We start from the raw sequence: 13,440 nt of genomic DNA, 5'->3' as shown, positions 1-13,440 counted from the left end.
CTCATATTGGTCATGCCAGAAACCCAATACAAATGTTAAGATTATAAACAATTCAGATCTTCTATAAACAACACAAGAACCTCTATATATGGGAAATTGCAGGCTGGTCTCCAGTAGAGCTGAGGTCTGAACCCTGATGTTCATAATTCACCTACATGTCAAGGTAGGCGTTCTCTAATGCTCCTAGAACTCCGGCCCCTGCCTAAGGTACCACCTTCCACAGCCCCCACAAAAGAAGCATGATCAGTAGTCACATAAGCAATGGCCCAAGCTTCTGACGTTCAGGCAAAACTCCTCCCCAGTTACCTAGCAACAGTGAAGACCATAAAAAGGGGTGCTCAGCCCCCACCTCTCTCTCATACCCTCTCACTCCTTTCTTCCTCTACCTCTCACTTCTCTCTCCTCTTTCCTTTCTCGCTGACTTCTATCCTCTCTCTCTCTCTCTCTCCTCTCTCCTCTCTCCTCTCTCCTCTCTCCTCTCTCCTCTCTCCTCTCTCTTCCTCCTTTCTACCTTCTCTCTTTCCTCTGCATTTCTATAATAAAACTCTTAAACCATAGATTGTCTCTGCTCCTTCAAGATCCACTGCACATTCTGGTTAGTGTTGAGAACTTCTTCCCTCTCTCCCACAACCCTGGTGGCTTTAGCAAAGTAGCTCCTGGGGAGGGGGGTCCCAGGCAGGCCTGCCCCTTGGCCACCCCCTGAAGAGTGGGAGAGAGGAATTCCCACCCAGGGATGAGTGGATAGGGTAGGTAGCAGCCTTCCCATGCCTAACTGGCCAGAGAATAGGGAAAGTCTGGTGGGGCAGGCATGGACATCTTTTTCTTTCTGTTCTTCCCCAGGGCTCCTAGGCACCCCTCTTTTATTTAGTTCCCAACAGTCCAGGGAGCCCTCAGGAGGTACATTGATCCTTTGATTGCTATTATGCCAATCAGGAGAGGGAAACATTACTCCCAGGTAACCCTCCAGCTGATCTTCTAGGTTTGGCTATGGAACTGAAGAGGCCTGAGCTCCCTTGACCTGACTATTTCCATCACAATCATCATAGAAGTGACTATCACGGGAACCCCAGGTAGTCTTAATGGCATATGGGCATCCCATCTCCTTCTTCTTCTAGGACACTGGGATCACTTATTTGGTCCTGACAAAGTTTGGGGAACTCACTTCTTCTTCTCATACCCTATTGTTGGGCTAGGAATACAACCTTACCTTCCTCACCAAACCTACTCCTTATTTGAATTTTTAAGAATGTTCCTCTTACACATTCTTTTTGTGATTACCAATGTGTTCTGACAACTTAGTGGGAAGAGATCTTCTTCTTCTTCTTCTTCTTCTTCTTCTTCTTCTTCTTCTTTTTTCCAGATCCAAGGACTGAACCATGGGCCTTGTGCTTGCTAGGCAAGTGCTCTAACACTGAGCTAAATCCCCAACCACAGGAAGGGATCTTCTAGATATTTGGGGAGCCTTTATTTCTAATGCTTCCCCCATTCACCTGAACCCAACCTCAAAAGCAACCCCTCTCTTTCTCCTCCTCCTCCTCCTCCCCACTCAAACTACTAACATGCTGTTTCCTTTGCCAGCTTCTCAGGGAGACAAATGAGTCTGGGTCATCCAGAACTCCTCTGTTGTTAAACACTGTTCTCTTGTTGTCATCCAGTTATTGGACTCTAAAAGATACATCACCCAAAGCTCAATACACTCTTTCTTTCCAGAGCCTCAGGAGACTTAAGTCTATATCATCTTTTACCACTTAGGGGGAAAAAAAAACCAACTCCTCCATCTGATCTCGTCCCCCTTTAACTCCCCTATACTAGAAGTTAAGGGACCTAATGGAACCTATCACCTTGATCAAGACCTCAGTTGCATTAATTTAGCAGTGGTTCTTCTCCATCCTGTTGTGCCTAATCCTTATATAGTTCCTTCCACTATGCCCTTGGGGACTTCTCATTTCTTCTTAGATCCCAAGGATCCAGTCCCAGAACACCTTTGCCTTTACCTAGACTAACTCTGACACCCATTTTCTACTAAATGAACCTAGACTGTACTACCTCAGGGATTCCAGGATAGCCCACACCTATTTGGCCAGGTTCTGGCTTCTGATTTAATTTCTCTATCTCTCCCTATGTCTAAGATTGTCCATTATGTAGACAAAATACTTTTCTGAAGTTCCCTCTCTAAAAATTAGCCTAGGTGACTCTTCTGCTCTTCTAAATTTCCTGTTCAGTCAAGGCTACAAGGTCTCATGTTCTAAAATCCAACTGTCCACTCATCAGGTCACCTATTGGGGACTACTAATTACCCTAACCCAGGGGCAACTACCTTAGATAGAAAGAATCTAACTCTGTCTCTAACTGTTCCTTCTACAAAAAAAGAGAGAGAGTTTATCATTCCTAGGAACAGCCAGTTTTTTACATTCTTGGGTTCCTTCCTTTTCCCTTCTTCCCACTCCTTATATGATGCAGCATTAGGCCCCGCCCATGAACTTCTGGTCACACCTGTAACCAAGGCTTTTCAAATTCTCCAGCTGGCTTTACTTAACCCCTAGTCTTACACCTCCCTGACCTGAGTCATCTTTTTTCCTTCTACAAATGAAAAAGATCATTTTTCCCTTTGAGTCTTACATCACCAACTGGGACCCTGTTTTGTACCTGTAGTTTTCCTGTCCACAAAAACTAGATCTAACTATCCAGGGATGGGAACATTGTATTCTTACCTTGGCAGCCACTGAATTCCTTATCTGAGAGTCTAAAAAACTTAATGTTTGTTCCATGTAGAACCATCTTTTTATCTCATACTGTGTCACAGATTCTAAATTACAGATGCTTACAGTCTCTAGTGTCCTCCAGGGTTCTTTCTCTTCAGGTAACAATAATAGAAGACTCCACACTCACTTTACAATCATGCCTGCCTCTTAATAATTTCATTCTTTTTCCTTGACCAAATCTAACCACTTCTTTTCACACTCCTGCACTGAAACCTTAGAGGAATTATTACCTTGTCCTTCACACATACAGGAGGGCACATTGCCTCATGGCCTCTAGACCTGATATATAGATGTCAGCTCCTTTTTATATGAAGGGGCCAGAAGATCTGGCTATGCTATAGCGTCAGAATCAGAGATGGTTGAGGCTAGAACCTCTGTGTTCATACCATGAATAACATTCTGAACTAGTAGCCCTTACCCATGCATTTCAACTGGCACAGGGACTATCTCTCAACATTTACACAAACTCCAAATATGCTTTCAATATAACCCAGTCCCATGCTGGTATCTGGAAGTAGTGTGGGTTACTTAGGACAAAGGAGGATCAGCAACTAATGCAAACCAAATTTTGGCCATGCTAAAGGCCTCCTATCTCCCCATAGCTATTGGGATTGTCCACTGCAGATCCCAGGCGACAGATGACTCTATTGTCTCCAGTGGAAACACCTGAGCTGATGAGGCAGCTAGACCTGAAGCCCTTAGGGGCTTAGACTTGACTCACCGTCCCCATGGCATTCTTACACTACAAACCGAATCCCCACCCTCACTCTCTGACACTGGTCAAACTCTTGTCCTATCTTCACCAACTCTTCCACCCTAACAAGCAAGTGTTGTCTTATTTTTTAAAAACCCTCCTACTGCCTATTCTTTTGAGTTATGTTTTATAAAATCTATCACTTCCTCCTGAAAAATCTTTAGATGTCAGACTCCAACTCCAGGTATCAGGCTAGGGGTGAACATCTTCTCGGGTGGGTAGAGGCTTTCCTAACTACCAACGAAAGGCTCAGGCTCAGACAGTTTCTGTTCTTCTCCTTCAAGAGATCATTCCCTGATTTGGTGTGCCAGCCTCCCTTAAGTCACACAAGGGTCCTAAATGCACTATCAAATTTTTTCCAACTCTATTTAAAGCTCCAGACATCTCCTGGCATTCATATTCTCTAGGACCCCCAGTCTTCTGTATTGGTAGAATTGCTCCATAAAAACCACTCTTGTCAAACTGCCCCAGGAACTTCACCTCAATTCAGTAAATCTCCTACCTCTGGCTCTTTTCAGGCTATGAGTTCTCCCAGAGGGATCTCTTTTCAACTCATCTTTTGTACTCATGTATGGACATCTGGTCCTAACTCCTGGTCATTCACCTAAATGCTCTCCCTGACCAGCTACTCACCCCATTACTTTGCCACTTCTGCTCTAATCTAGGAACTTTCTGACCACCATCTACCAAAGCCACATGCTGTCCCCTGCCTATTGCCTGTCAACACTGGAGACCTAGTACTTCTCTCACCTCTGTATAATTAGCTTTCACTTCTCTCTCCTCCATGGCAAGGCCTTTTAAAGGTAATTCTCCTCACCCCCACACCTGCTAAATTTGAGGGACTTTCTCACTGGGTCGATGCATCTCACCTCAAACCCTCACGTCTCCACCTGAAAATGAGTCTTGTTACTGCACCTTGACAACAGGAGCTTGGTCTCTTAAGCTCCTGAAGACCTTAAGACCACTCACCTTTTTCCCAATTCCAGAAAAATGAGACTCCACTCTGGCAGCTGCACTTGACCCTGCTGAATTAGACATGGGCTTCTCATCCTTCCTCTGCTGTTCATTTACATCCAGGGTAGCCTTTACACCAGGAGATTCGAGGTACAAGAAACCTCCACCAATGACAGTCTTTCCAAATAGTGTCAGGAAACTGCTCCATAGCCAGATGTCAGGAACAAACCCAAAATGCTATCATCTGTATATCCACCATTCCATCTAAACTTTATGACCTCTTTGCTTCCTCTTTGATCACATGAAAGATGATTGTAAAGAAAAAAAAAAAAAGATTGCCAGTTTATCCAGATTTTCCTTTTTTGTTGGGTGTAGTTTTGTAGTAGGTTCTGATATTTTTTTCAATTTCCTTGGTTTCTCTTGTTATGTCTTCCTTTTCATTTCTGATTTTGTTAATTTGGATACTGTCTCTGTGCCCTCTTATTAGTCTGACTAAGGGTTATCTATCTTGTTGATTTTCTCAAAGAACCAGCTTCCGGTACAGTTGATTCTTTTTAAAGTTCTTTTTGTTTCTGCTTGGTTGATTTTAGCCCTGAGATTGATTATTTCCTGCTGTCTCCTCCTCTTAAGTGTATTTGCTACTTTTGTTCTACAGTTCTCAGGGGAGGGGGAGGGCTGTCAAGCAGCTAGTGTATGCTTTCCCTAGGGTTTTTTTTTTTTTTTGGACACACTTAGAGCCATGAGTGTTTCCTCTTAGTAGTACTTTCATTGTGTCTCATAAGTTTTGGTATGTTGTGCCTTCATTTTCATTAAATTGTACAATGTCTTTCATTTCTTTCTTTATTTCCTTTTTGATTTTGTTAGTGATTTCCTGGCATAAAAACATGGCTTCTTTGTTCTGTTCCTGAGTCAATGACTTTCTCTCCAAGCATGGTTCACATGCACCTTGTCATTCTGAAAGAAACTGTACATTTGCCCAGCAAGTGCACAGGAAGCAGGACAGCAGATGGCACTACTGAGTCAAGAGACAGCAAAGTGACTTTGTTGACTTCTTCCTATGCTATTCTTACTATTCTGCCCTTCTGCCCCTCTGAATGCAATCTTCTTTCCATCCTCAGCCAACACACATATTTTAATCAAAGGTCCATAGTTGATCCTGGACTGTTGTTACCTCTAATCTTGAGCCTGACTTATTTGTGCATTCTGTATGCCAACTTTTCCCCAGCTTCATCCAGACTGACCTTTGCCTCCTGCTGGCTCTCCAAGAGGAAATCATAACCTTCACTGCTTCTTTCCTCTCTCACTTACCTTGTATACACTACAAACATTTCTTACTTAATTTCTAGTTTTTATTGAAAATATGATTTTTCATACAACATATTTTAATCACAGTTTTACCAATCTTGCATCTGCTCTCAAACCTGCCTCATTTAACCTCATGCCTTCACTCTCTCTCAAAAAAAGAATAAAATAAATAAGCAAAAACAACTCAGAGCATGAGACACTCATACACATGCAGAAACCCACACAAAGCCCATAAACCCCACAAAAATAGAAACCATAATATACAAACAAAAAAATAATAAAGATTAAAAAAAATGCCTTGTCTGGTGGTGGTGGCATACTCCTTTAATCCCAGCAGTTGAGAAATGGATGCCTTTAAGTTTGAGGCCAACTTGCCTGGTTTGCAAAATGAGTTCCATGACAATAAGGGCTACACAGAGAAACCCTGTCTCAACCTCCTTCCCATGAATTGCCCAAACAAGGTAATAAGAAACAAACAAACCAACCAACAAACATCTCTAAATTACCTTTGAGTTAGTTTACAACAACATTTTTAAGGGAGAATTTTTTGTTCTCAACTTTCACAGGTCACTGGGTCTATTGGCGGTGTTATTTGATATTAAGTACTCTTTTACCTATTTCTAGAGTGTACACAAAAGTCAAGTTCCACTAACTTCATATCAAACACCAGAAGAGGGAATTTGAAGATATACTTTAAGGTGATGCTTTTAAACCCAAAAGAAGGAATTAAGAGAGGTATACTAAAGAGAGGCTGTGAGAGCAAAAGGAGAGAATTTGCAGATATCCCCTAAAGAGAGGCCCAGAAACCCTGTAGGAGTAGTAGCAGCCCTCATACCTGAGCTCACACTGAACCGTCTAATTACCTTCATAATTTCTCTCCATTATATTTCTCACAAATATTATGTTCCTCTTTGACTCTCATTCTACTCTTATTCAACAGGTAGACAAATATCAAGTTCCATTGTTACTGCAGGTATTTCCTACTTATTTCCTCATAATTAGGATGCCAGAGCAATACACATATATGTAATTCTTTTCAGTGTTATTTTTTGAAAACCGAGATTATTCTCTCCCTAATGTCTAATACGTATTTTATATTTTTAATGCACAACTTCTTTGTCTTTTAAGGCTTTATCTTTCTTCAAGTGATTGTCTTGCTCAACATCTCCTGTGAGTAGCAGAGGCTAAGTGTAGGGGAAATAGAAAATTGGTCTCCAGCAAGCTTGTGCCTTATTTTTAGGATTACAGGTCATGGTACAGACTTTTGTGTTTCCACCTAATTACAGTACTGAACCACAAGATGGAGAGCTGTTTCAATACTTCATTTCTTCTTACAACTCTTTATCCCAGAGTCTTTGCTGAGCCAATTTTTCCTGTACAGTTTTGTGCAATAGACCAGTGCAGAAGTTAATAGAACCCCAGACACCATTTCCTGGACAGACCATGTCCATTTAAAAAGTAATGGTCATATATGCAACTTACAACTTACAATGACTGATAATTAGCTTTACTTCAACTATTTATAGATAAAATAGTAAGACTTCAAAAAAAAAAAACTTAAGACTTCTCATTCAGTTTCAAAGGAAGGAATGTGTCAAGCATATAGTCATATTTGGTGAACCATCAGCTGTTGGGTTCTTGGCACAGAACATACATATTTCTGTATGGTGGGAATGGGTAGTTGTGTGAAATGTGAAACAACAGAGGATGCTGGCTAGTAGTTGAGAACATGGGGTTATGCAACAGCCATTGAATAACCTCAGTTCAATGACTTTGAATAAGATTAAAACTATCCCAATATCAATTGAAACTCAAATAGGAAACTGCTTAACGAAAGCCTTTTTTTGGTAGGGCCATAATAGTCCTCTATAATCCAGTTAGCATTCACTCTGAACACACATAGATCACGCACCCTCATCTTGCAGGAGAAGATCACACTCTTCTCTCTGATTTTCCTGGTAGTTCTCAAGGTCCCAGGATGCAGCTGTCTGAGAAAAACCTGTATTTCCAAATCAGGTATATCTTGGGTAGAGAACCCTAACATGACCAAAGAGCAGGTGAATGGCCAAACACCATAGAGGCAATATAGATAGAGAGAAGGAACTAGATACTTGACAAATTCTGGAAAGACACACATGCATGCACAAATATATACATGTTTTAGCTTAGTTTTCTAGTCTGTGTGTTCAAGCATGAGAAAGAAATATGTATAGATTTCCTTCTGCCATAAACTTTTAATTCCAAGTTATGTTTGAAATATACTAACTATAACATAGATTAAAAACAAACTGTGGCTGGTTAATATTGTATTTAAATATTTAAGTTTAACCACACAGTCTTTTTCATTCTACCTATTGAAGAGATTATAGACATTGGAAAAGTGTATGAGTGTGTATAAGCATATGAGCAGGGGTGGGTTCAAGAAACACCTACAAGAATAGGCAATGAGAAAAGTCCTCACAAAGTGAAAGGAACAATAGGTCCCATCAATCTTGGCTCCTACCGGCAGAGTTGTTCCAACTGCTTGTTCTGATGTAGCCAGCACAGTAAACCCATCCAACTCATCATAGGACTTATCTCAGATTCTCCTCTGTTGTGTAGTAGGCCTGAGTATAGTGTCTAATGTTTTCCATGTCTCTAGGTCCAACACTAAAACAAGTTTTTCATAAAAAGGTATCAACCAGAAGAGAATGATTTAATGACTTGTATTACAGGATGAAGCTCAACTCTATGTTTTGTAAAGGAGGTAGACACAAAGTAAACTTGTAAACTGCTTTCTTATTGCATGGGGATTGTTAATATCATGTCTTCAGTTTGCTTTCTTCCCAAGGTGCACTGTAACTTCAATTCTTTCAACTCTTATTGTTAATGATGGCTCTTAAGTGCATTAAGCTCCCTTTTAGCCCACCATCCACTGACAATAGTGGAGAAGAAAGTATACTGTGAAGTAGAGCTATTTGAAATAGTTCTTTGCAGCAACTCCCATTTGTGTTTTCTGGAATTCTGTATATCAATTCACAGCTTAGCAGTGACATCTCAATCCACACAGAAACACTTCAGGGATACACCCAAAGTCTAGTTTGATAAAGTCGGGATAACAAACATGTATCAGCAGTGGTGGCACTACCTAGAAGAGACAGCAATCAGAAGCTGGAAAGAACCCAGATGCCTCTCAACAGAGGAATGGATACAGAAAATGTGGTACATTTACACAATGGAGTACTACTCAGCTATTAAAAAGAATGAATTTATGAAATTCCTAGGCAAATGGATGGACCTGGAGGGCATCATCCTGAGTGAGATAATCCAATCTCAAAGGAACTCACACAATATATACTCACTGATAAGTGGATATTAGCCCAGAAACTTAGAATACCCAAGATATAAGATATGATTTGCTAAAAGCATGAAATGCAAGAAGAATGAAGACCAAAGTGTGGACACTTTGCCCCTTCTTAGAATTGGGAACAAAACACCCATGGAAGGAGTTACAGAAACAAAGTTTGAAGCTGAGACGAAAGGATGGACCATCTAGAGACTGCGATATCTGGGGATCCATCCCATAATCAGCTTCCAAACGCTGATACCATTGCATACACTAGCAAGATTTTGCTGAAAGGACACAGATATAGCTGTCTCTTGTGAGACTATGCCGGGGCCTAGCAAACACAGAAGTGGATGCTCACAGTCAGCTATTGGATGGATCACAGGGCCCCCAATGGAAGAGCTAGAAAAAGTACCCAAGGATCTAAAGGGATCTGCATTCCTATAGGTGGAACAGCAATATGAACTAACCAGTACCCCCCCCACCCCACCCCACCCCGGAGCTCGTGTCTCTAGCTGCATATGAATCAGAAGATGGCCTAGTTGGCCATCAGTGGAAAGAGAGGCCCATTGGTCGTGCAAACTTTATATGCCTCAGCACAGGGGAACGCCAGGGCCAAGAAGTGGGAGTGGGTGGGGGAAGTGTGCAGGGGACTTTTGGGATAGCATTGGAAATGTAAATGAAATAAATACCAAATTTTAAAAAAACGGACAGCAGAGAACTTAGGAAATTAGTCTGAACAGGTGAGAGGGTGCGCCACAGAACCGGACAGCTTCTGGGACAGGCAGAGGCACAGAGCCGCTGAGGCAGCACCCTTCGTGGGCCACACACAGCCGGCCACCGTCCGGACCAGAGGACAGGTGTCCGCCTGGCTTGGGAGGCGGCCTCAGCCTCAGGCCCGGCCTGAGAGGTTTCTGCCTCAGGCTCAGGCGGGAGCCACCTTGGCTCCGGGACTCCGCTGAGGGCAGGCTGCACGGGTGACAGTGTGGAATACAGAGGCCAGCCGTTTCTGGGACAGAGGAGAGCCACAGAGCTTCTGAGGCGGCGCCATCTTCGGCTCCAGACAACCGGCCACCTTCCTGGCCAAAGCAACACAGCTTCTGGGAAAGATCCTGTTTTGGTCCTTCATCTTCAGCCAGGAGGAGGTCCAAACACCAGATAACTGTGCACCTTCCCTGAAAGAGGAGAGCTTGCCTGCAGAGACTGCTCTGACCACTGAAACTCAGAGGAGAGAGCTAGTCTCCCACATCTGCTAAAAATATCTTAATTGGTAGTTGTTACAGCAACCCTGACAGATACCAGCTCCACTGATTGAGCTAGTTGAGAAAGTCAAACTCTAGCTACTATAACAATTTTAGCCTCAAATATTATGTTATACAGATCAGTGGGTAGCAAACATTATAGACAGTTGCCAATTTCCCTCAAGACATTTATGTCTTTAAATTACTTGTTTGTCACTTGGGCAAAATAAATTTAATAATCAAGACAAGTGTGAGGTCATCATTCTGAAATGTATTAATCTAAGGGCATAGGATATCTGTTTTCAGGAATTCTGTAAGTGCCAATCAGCAAACACAGGACACCATCACATTGAACAACCTCCCTACTCAGGTTCTCCAAGGTCTCTCCACTACCTTACACAGCTAAAAGGTTCCCTTGTCTTTGTGTCCAGAGTTTACTCCAACACCTCTCCCTGTTGCAAATTCTCTACCATGGACGCAATAAGCTCATGTATTCTTCCTTCCCCATTTTGCAGTTTAGAATGAAATTTTCTTGTAAAATGTAAGATTTCATTCTTATTCGCCTGACCAATTCTAGTGTGATAATTTTAAGTACTTAATTGTAAGGTGTCATACATGTATGTACATATTGTGAAATGATTATATTGGGGATTTAGCATATCTGTCACCTCAGCTATTTATAATGTTGTTATGTTGAAACATCACAATTGAATTGTTATAGGTGTTTTGAAATACATAATCCATTATTATTCACAACGATTTTATTGTGTAATAGTACACCAGAACTCCTTGTTCCTACATAAATATAATTCTGTGCCCATTGACCAACTTCCTCTCAGCAACCCTTGAACATGCCAGACTCCAGTAGCAAATATTCTATTGCTATTTCTGCCAATACATTGCTTTTTTCTTGGGTATGTGAGACCATCTTGTCCTTCAATTTGTGTTCCGGTTATTACATAGTAAATGTTCACCAATACCATCTCAGTTATTAAAAATTCCATCTTATTTTGATTGACTAGTATTCCACTATATATACACATAAACATACATATACACACAAACAAAAACACAGAGGGTTTATGTATGTATACCACATTCCCTTTACCCACTCATCTATCACGGGATATATCTTGGTAACCATGTACAATATATAGAGCTACAATACACAAAGATATGTCTCCAACATAAAGAGATTTTTTTATTTGAAAGTTTGGTTTTCTGCACAATTTCTACAACCTGAAACAGAATATAAGGAATTAAAATATCATATATTTTCTGTGCTTTATGAATTTTCCTTTGCCACTCAAAGTATCACAGCTCATTTAAGAAACTTGCAGGCATGATGAAAGAGTCTCCAGACTAATGTTGCCCAGATGGTGACATTTTCATATCCTTAATAATTCGACCCCTTAGGTGACAATGACCCTCTCCTCACTCTCTTCAACTCTCTAGTTAATGACCACTTGCCCTCATACTTGCCATTGCCTACATTCTCCCCAGTGTGGGTGTTAATCTAAAGCTCCTGTTTTGTAACCTGCTCCACTGCCTTCCTGCTCCCTCATGTTTCCCTGAATAATGTTATGCTCAAGAGTCAGCTAGGAACTCTGATGTACAGAGTAAACACAGAACACATATACTCAGCTCTTTCATGTCAGATGCTCAGTGTTAGAAATGATCACACTTTCCATGTGTGTAAATTAGAGTCTACCTAAGTTAAAGTAAATTGTATTCAAGGTTTAGGAACCACGCCCATCTGAGCATTTTCAGAAAAATTCTTTAAAAAATATAAGAATGAATTATGACTAGAAAAATTGGTTGATACAGAAAATAAAAGTGTTTCCCTGGCCTTTCTTTTTCTTTCATTTTCTTTCTTTTCCTGTGGCTCTTATATGGTGGCTTATAGAATGAAAGGCAGTTCTAGAAAGTTTTTGTAGTTCGAAAACCAAGACAAATAACAAACACTTGCTAGTCTTTCTCATGTTTTTGAATCACCAAGGCCATGCAGACCATCACACTACATCTCTCCCCAAAGACAGAGAACGGAACCCCACTTGGGTTGCACATTAATCCTGCATCCCCATTGGAGAAAACTGGATAAAGAAACAATAGGAAGTTGTTCATCAAAACATCCCAAATAGTACAGAACTTTAACAGTTATCTAGGACATGTTTTCAGACTCATTCTTGAGAAACTAGGTAAAAAGATGAAGTCCCCCTTCATCAGTGCATTGATAAGCAAAGATTATATTCAAACTAATCCACAGAAGTCACACATTCTCTCATTGCGTATATACCTGAATATACTCTATTTTCCTACTGCCTTGTAAGATATCATTACCAGGAGAAATGGATTTCAAACAACACACACACACACACACACACACACACACACACACACACACACACATGTTTTCTAGCTCATATTTTCCATTTGGACATTGATCAGTGCTATGGGCACAGAGATTAGTGGTTCTCTAGGATTTAATGAGTTTCTCCAGAAAAACTCTCCAGCATGTTGGGCTAGTCAGTACTGTTGTTGGGAGCAACCATGAGAATGACTGTATGCTGAGATCAGATGAGCAGAATACATCAATCCATTGGGACTCAAGAGGGAGAGGTAAACATTAACCTGTCATAAGCAAAGTGTGTTTTGATTATGGATATTTGTAAACATTATAAACCAAAACATTTTTCTCCAAGAGAACTGCCCATACATATTTCAGGTCTACCATTTTCTAAAGTATAATACATAAATAAATTAGACCAAGTCTAGCCATTTGGATGTACAAAAAAATAAACAAGTAGTCACCTAGTCTCATTATGAATTAAACCATGTGATATTAAGAAACAAATCTTTGTACAAAGAAACTGATCTCTTTGGCTCTTGGTTATTCAATGAAGACAATAAAGAGGTAATAAAGTCGACTTGGTAACCCAAATTCAGAGATTACTTCTACCACTTCTCTGTACCCCATATATCTAGCATAACGATTTCTCTCAACTTCATTTTGAACAGCAGTGCTTTAATCCCCTCCAAAGGATAAACAAATATCCTGGTCCTCCTTGACCAACTGTTCCTGGCCTGGAGCATCCTCAG

Source organism: Mus musculus, chromosome 8 (assembly GCF_000001635.26).
Source record: "Mus musculus strain C57BL/6J chromosome 8, GRCm38.p6 C57BL/6J".
Lineage (NCBI taxonomy): Eukaryota > Metazoa > Chordata > Mammalia > Rodentia > Muridae > Mus > Mus musculus.
The sequence above is the reverse complement of the archived record's forward strand: the minus strand, read 5'-3'. Positions refer to the sequence as shown.